This window comes from Marmota monax, unplaced genomic scaffold (assembly GCF_021218885.2).
Source record: "Marmota monax isolate L192 unplaced genomic scaffold, Marmota_monax_Labrador192_F-V1.1 WCK01_AAM20220418_F8-fsc00001, whole genome shotgun sequence".
Lineage (NCBI taxonomy): Eukaryota > Metazoa > Chordata > Mammalia > Rodentia > Sciuridae > Marmota > Marmota monax.
In genome coordinates, this window is record NW_026693777.1 from 9,427,227 (window position 1) to 9,435,044 (window position 7,818).

General features: G+C 35.9%; 1 pseudogene; it reads left to right on the forward strand.

Annotated features, from left to right (window-relative positions):
- Positions 1–839: 839 nt before the first annotated feature.
- Positions 840–2,000, forward strand: LOC124104706 (nucleophosmin-like; annotated as a pseudogene).
- The last annotated feature ends 5,818 nt before the right edge of the window (positions 2,001–7,818 follow it).

The window sequence follows — 7,818 nt, forward strand, 5'->3', positions numbered from 1 at the left end:
CCACAAAGCACTGTTCTACATGGCAGCTTGCTCCTCAATAGAATTATTCAAAACATACATTCCATGTGAAAAAGAAGAATATGGTTGTTAAAAGCTCAGATGGTGGAGTCAGGCTGGGAGTAAACTCAGGCTTTTGTATGTGTGACCTTGGCCAACTCATTCCCTAACACTACTGATGATAATAGTAGTCACAAGTAATACTGAATGTCTTCCCTGTTCCAAGCACTGGGCTAAACACTAAGCATGGGTTAATTCTTCAGCAAACTTATAAATCAGATGCTATTATTATCCTCATTTAACAGATGAGCAAATTAAGGGTTAGAGAGACAGTAAATAATTATTAACTTGCTTAGAGTTAGTTATAAAGCCAATCAGTAATGGAGTTGAAATAATACCAAAGTCATCTAACTCTAAGGTCTATGCACTTGGCCATTTCATTGTACTAGTTCTCAGAAATACAGAGAAGGTAAGAGAGAAAAACTTAAAGAAAAAAAGGAGTCCTTGAATCTTAGAAAGAATTCAGAATGAAAAATCTATGCATAGTATTAACCTAAAACTGTACTAGAAATCAGAAACAACTTAGAAACCAAGAATGGTTGCTAATGCACAAAGAAAAATAATGTGGTGTTTGCCCCTTATAGCATTCTATGGACATGAAAGGAATTCCCATCTATCTGCTTCTCCTCCATTACTAAACTGAGATGATGAATGGCAGATGTGATGTCATTGTCACATTTGGCCTTTTAATAGGCTTCTTCTGAAAGCACTGAATTGAAGTCTCATTTTGACAGCTGTTCAGCAGATAGAAAGCATCAAATCCAAGCCACCCATTTTCCATCCGCCTTCTCTCCCACCTAAGTGCATGCTACCACCTCATGGAAGATTCGATGGATATGGACATGAGCCCCCTGAGTCCCCAGAACTACCTTTTCGGTTGTGAGCTAAAGGCTGACAAAGATTATCACTTTAAGGTAGATAATGATGAAAATGAGCACCAGTTATCGTTAAGAACAGTCAGTTTAGGGGCTAGAGCAAAGGATGAATTACAAATTGTTGAAGCAGAGGCAATGAATTATGAAGGCAGTCCAATTAAAGTAACATTGGCAACATTGAAAATGTCTGTACAGCCAACAGTCTTCCTTGGGGGCTTTGAAATCACACCACCTGTGGTCTTAAGGTTGAAGTGCGGTTCTAGCTGTGGAGGAAGGTGCAGAGTCAGAAGATGAAGAAGAGGAGGATGTGAAACTCTTAAGTGTATCTGGAAAGTGATCTGTCCCTGGAGGGGGTAGCAAGGTTCTCCAGAAAAAAAAAAGTAAAACTTGCTGTTGATGAAGATGTCAAAGATGATGAAGATGATGATGATGATGATGATTTTGATGATGAGGAAACTGAAGAAAAAGCTCCAGTGAAGAAATCTATATGAGATACTCCAGCCAAAAATGCTGAAAAACCAGAATGGAAAAGACTCAAAACCATCAACACCAAGATCAAAAGGTCAAGAGTCCTTCAAAAAACAGGAAAAAACTCCTAAAACACCAAAAGGACCTAGTTCTGTAGAAGACATTAAAGCAAAAATGCAAGCAAGTATAGAAAAAGGTGGTTCTCTTCCCAAAGTGGAAGCCATGTTCATCAATTATATGAAGAATTGCTTCCGGATGACTGACCAGGAGGCAATACAAGATCTCAGGCAGTGGAGGAAGTCTCTTTAAGAAAATAGTTTAAACAGTTTGTTAAAAATTTCCATCTTATTTCATTTCTGAAGCAGTTGATATCTGGCTGTCCTTTTTATAATGCAAAGTGAGAACTTTCCCTACCGTGTTTGATAAATGTTGTCCAGGTTCTATTGCCAAGAATGTGTTGTCCAAAATGCATGTTTAGTTTTTAAAGATGGAACTCCACCCTTTGCTTGGTTTCTAAGTATGTATGGAATGTTATGGTAGGACATAGTAGTAGTGGTGGTCAGCCATGGAAATAGTGGGGAGACAAAAATATACATGTGAAATAAACTCAGTATTTTAATAAAAAAAAAGAAAGCATCAAAATTGGAACAGAAAGCCACACAGCTATGTAGAAGGAGGGTCTTTAGAAGGGATAAAGAAAAGAAGACAATAAAACAAAATATTTTGGAGAAGTTGAAAATAAATCTGAAAGAAAAAATATAGGCCAGTTTGTAAATATTCACACACACAAAAAAAAAAACTTCATGATTCTGTAGTGAACACTATTTACCCAGTTATGTGAATACAACTTCTAGCTTTCAACTTTCTAAATCAACCTATAGATAATCATAAAAGAGCTAGTTTGGGTTGCAAAATAGAATATAGCTATAATTGTTAAATCAAATTGGGCTCAACTGTGAGAAAACCCAAAATAGTTTTGACTTAAACATGATGGAGGCTTATCATCTTTCCGTGTGAGCACAGCCTGCAGTCGTCTGGGACTGGTCTGGAACAGCTCATTAGAAGGCATTCAGGTGTCTTCCATCTACAGGAGGCTTCTATCTCAGAACCTATTAATGGCTGCTCAAACAATAACTATCACATTCACATTTTATATAGTGGGAAGGAGGAAGATGTAAAGAAACATGTGACCTCTCCCTTCAGGGACATTTCCTGGAACTCACACTCAACATTACTACTTCCATCCTACTGGGTAACTACACACCTATACTTAGTCACAGGGAGACTGGGAAAGGAAGGTTCTATTCTAGGCAGTCATGTGTCCAGGTAAATAGAGTTTCTATTGCTAAGAAGAAGGGAGGAATGAATATTGGGTGACAATATCTGGCCTTTGCCAATTATCATCTTTGACAATGTAAAAGAAGAGACAGCAAAATTTTTAAGATAATAATAGGTAAGAAAGCTGAACAATGAAGATAGTTACAAAATAAGGTATTAGGAAATACTATTTATATTTACAAAAATTATAAGTTCAAGTAAGAAATTTGAGGTACTAAGTGATTTGGCTATTAGAGAAAAATGAAAGAAGGTGAGGAATCAACATAAGAAGGTTAAATCATAATTGTATTCTCTCTGGGAAACAGCTAGGGAGGGGTGAGAAGGAAAGCTGCAAGAGGAAATACAGTGACAGCCAACTTAGTGGAGAGGGTCTGAAAATTTAAACAAAGAAAAATTAATAGAAATTTTTTTAGGGTACAGGACAAGTTGGCTTCTAAATTAAAGACTTGTAGATTTATTCGATTTATGAATTCCTTTCCTCTCATACACATAAAAAAACTTAATCTATTCGTGATTCTTATGCATGGGAGAAGTGATGATGATATATCTTAATTAAGAAGAAGTGAAAATTGGAGTTGTACACAGAAATGATACAGTGACTTTTATCTCCAAAATCCTCTAAAATCCTAAAAGTCCCTTTCAGAATCCCTTCAACGATTTCTATCTATCTCTTCAAATTCTAGTCAAAACTGACTTTCCATAGGCAATGAAATTAGAAAAAAAATGTTTCAGTTACTTTCTTTCCTTTTAAATATCTGCTCCCCATACATCTGGGGAGAGGAGAGAGGCTGAAAGTTGAGCTGATCACCAGTGACCAGTGATTTAATCATCATGGTTACTTAATTAAACTTCCATAAAAGTTGAACAAGAGATTCCAAGAGCTTTCTTGTTGTACTGGTGGAGTTTCAGGGAAGGTGGCTATCAAAGCGCACCAAAGCTCTGGGTCCTTTCCCACATTCCTTACTCTCTGTGTCACTGTCTGCCTGTTCATTTGTATTCTTTGAGATATCCTTTGAAATAACTCAGCAATCTCTTGAGACCAGACAACCTCCCAGACAGAGGAGGCCAAGGAAATGAGCCCACACATGAAAAGTTTAACACCAGCTTCTTCTACTCTGCTATTTTCCAGAAATTAGTAATTATGATTCTTTCTTGTTTAGGTTCAGCATTGATGCCAAGAGTCACGCTGGAGAAATTTGCCATTTGATAATCCAGATGATAAGTCTTGATAAATGATGGTTATTAACAGAGTGACATGAATTAACATAAACTGGATATCTCCTGGGATGAGAGATCAAAACCTTAAAATTCTTACCTATGTTATTTAATTTTATTATTTGATCTGTCCATTTCTGGTGTATAGCTTATATTCTATGGAACATACCAATAAATTACGTGGACTCATAGTTAATAAATCATTCTACATATAAATAAATAACTTTATTAATATTGAAATGTTAGAAAAGGTATCCTCGTAATGTTTTAACATTTTTTATATTTATGTACACTTTATGATACTTTAAAAGTGATGTCATAATGTTATCTCATGTTTATTAAGTTTGGAACTCAGATGCATTATGGGTTAAATGGGCTTGGGGTCAGGCACAGCCTATAAGTCCAGCAACTTGGGAAACTGACACAGGAGGATCTTAAGTTCAAAGCCAGTGTCAAGGCGGGTTTTCGAGCACTTGAGGTTGACTTTGAACTTGAGATCCTACAGAGCTATAGTAACAAAAACAGGATGGTATTGGCACCAAAACAGAAATGAAGACTAATGAAACAGAATAGAAGACACAGAGACACACCCATGTAAATACAGTTATAACATTTAGACAAAGGTGCCATAAAATACATTGGAGAAAAGATAGCCTCTTCAACAAATGGTGCTGGGAAAACTGGAAATCTATATGTAATAGAAATTGAACCACTATCTTTCACTCTGCACAAAACACAACCCTAAGTGGATTGAGGACCTAAGCATTAGACCAGAGACACTGCACTTACTAGAAAATAAAGTAGGCCCAACTCTCCATCATTTTGGCTTAGGAACTAATTTCCTCAATAAGAATTCTAAAGTGCAAGCAGTAAAATCAATAATCATAAATGGGATGGCATCAAACGGAAAAGGAAACAATCAAGAACATGAACAGAGATCCTACAGAATGGGAGAAAATCCTTACCACCTGTGCCTCAGATACAGAGCTAATCTCCAGTTATATAGAGAACTCAAAAAACATAACACCAGAAAAATCAATAACCCAATCAATAAATGGGCAAAGGAACTGAACAAACACTTCACAGAAGAAATACAAATGGTCAAAATATATGAAAAATGTTCAACACCTCTAGCAATTAGAGAAATGCAAATTAAAACTACACTTATATTCCATCTCCCTCTAGTCAGAATGGCAATTATAAAGAATACAAGTAATAGGGGCTGGGGTTGTGACTCAGTGGTAGAGCACTCGCCTAGCATGGGCAAGGCCCTGGGTTCGATCTTCAGCACCACATAAAAATTAAAAAAAATTAATTAAAGATATTGTATCCAACTACAAGTAAAAAATAAATATTTTTTTTTAAAAAAGAATAGGGGCAGGGGCTGTGGCTCAGTGGTAGAGTGCTCGCCTTACAAGTGTGAGACCCTGGGTTCTATCCTCAGCACCACATAAATATAAATAAATAAAATAAAGATATTGTGTCCATGTATAACTAAAAAGATATTTTAAAAAAAGAATATAAGTAACAATAAATGTTGATGAGGATGTGGGGAAAGAAGTACTCTCATACATTGTCGGTGAGACTGCAAATTAGCGCAACCACTCTGGAAAGCAGTATGGAGATTTCTTAAAAAAACTTGAAATGGCACCACCATTTGACCCAGTTATCTCACTCTCTAAAGAACTTAAAAGTAGCATACTACAATGATGCAGCCACATCAATGTTCCTAGCAGCTCAACTCACAATAGCCAAGCTATGGAAACAACCTAAGTGTCCTTCGATAGATGAATGGATAAAGAAAATAGATAGATAGATAGATAGATAGATAGATAGATAGATAGATAGATAGATAGATAGATAGATATGAATGAATGTCACTCATCCACAAAAAAGGAATGAAAAATTGGCATTTGCCAGTAAATGGATGGGACTGGAAAATATCATGCTAAGTAAAATAAGCCAATCCCAAAGACACCAAAGGTGAAATTTACCTCTGATATTTGGATGCTAACCCAGAATAAGGGAGGGTGGGGAGGGGAAGAATAGAAATCTATATGATTATATAAAGAGTAAGGAAGGGGGGAGAGGAATAAGAAGGACAGTAAAATTAATCAGACCTAACTTTTCTAGCCTTGTATTTGAAAATACAACCAGGGTAACTCTGCATCATGTACAACCACAAGAATGGGATCCTAAATAGAATAAGTTATACTCTATGTATATATACTATGCCAAAATACATTTTACTGTTATGTATAACTAAAAAGAACAAATTTTTAAAATTCAGCCTCAGCAACTTAGAGAGGCCCTAAGCAACCTAGCAAGAGCTGGGAATATTGCTCAGTGGTGAAGCACTACTAGGTTCAATCCCCAGTACCAAATAATAATAAGAAGAAGAATAGGCTTGGGAATATAACTATCATGCAATATAGTTTTATAATATAGTTGTTTTTTGTTTTTGTTTTTGTTTTGGAGTGTGCTGGGGATTGAATTCAGGGGCATTCAACCACTGAGCCACATCCCCAGTCCTATTTTGTATTTTTTTTAGAGACAGGATCTCACTGAATTGCTTAGTGCCTTGCTTTTGCTGAGGCTGGCTTTGAACTTGCGACCCTCCTGCCTCAGCCTCCCGAGCCACTGGGATTAAAGGGCTGTGCCATCACATTTGGCACAATATAGCTTTTTAATGAGAAAATATGACCTGAGTGTCAAGCGATTGATTCATAATTACTTTTGAAACACAAACCTATACTTCAGGAACTATTTTTACTTCTTATTTCACCTGTTAGAATTCTAGATTTACAAGAGCACCTTAAAAGTTGATGTCATGGTGATGAAGGCATAAATTGATAAATAAGACAACAAATAACACCAGATGTGACTTTTTTATAGTGTTATTTTGTGCTGTCTATGAAAAATAGCATATATTTTTGGAACAATTCCATGTTTGAAATCTTGCAGTTTTATGTAACATCAGCAGAATAGAACCTAATGTCAGCGATGTTTTCATGGGCTGGTCATAGCTCACAAAGGGAGGATGTCAACCTGCTAGGGAAAATTGCTGAGAATATGACATGCTAAGCAATGCCACATCAAGCACTGAACCCTACCCCTTACAACATAGAACAAGTCTCAGTCACATACCCCTCAATTATGGGAGGTGGTTTAACAAAGTTTATCAATTAATTATGAATAATTCGCTTTCTGTGAAAATAACTTAGAAAATAGTTCTTGACCATAGACCTCCAAACTTTAAGTATTGAATATGGGGAAATGGGCATAAACCCATTGGGGTTTCACTGGATTTCATTTTAAAGTAGGGGTTTTTTTCCCCAATTAAAATTAGACTTATGTAGCAGATGCCTTTAAACTGAGAAATTTTGGAAAGCCCAAGTTTTATAGCAACAGAGCTTTGAGTTGACTCTTAGCTCAGTAAGATTATACTTCTTGGTTTACATAAATAAAGGATCAAACTTCTTTGATAAATGCAGCCATGCAAATTTGTTCGTGTAGGGAAAATATTTTTGTATAAAAAAAACCAAAAGACTAAAAAGAATTTCCACAATTCTCTCAAGGAAAACTTTCTTATCCTTGGTTTCTTTTTCGTATGTATTACTTTGTTCTGCAGCAGTTGACAGGAAGAAATCTGCCCTTCAGAATAGCAAGAATCGCTGACTTCAGAATATTTCATTTTATCCTGGGATTGTTAGAACAAAACATTGTAACAAGTAGTAAATTTATTCTGTAGAATTCTCTGGACTTTGGAAGTTTCTGTTTGGCTTATTTATCTACAGTTTAGCTAAAACTGTTTTGACTATTTTGGGTAAAATTGGTCTCAAAACAAGTATAGTCTTTGAAAAAA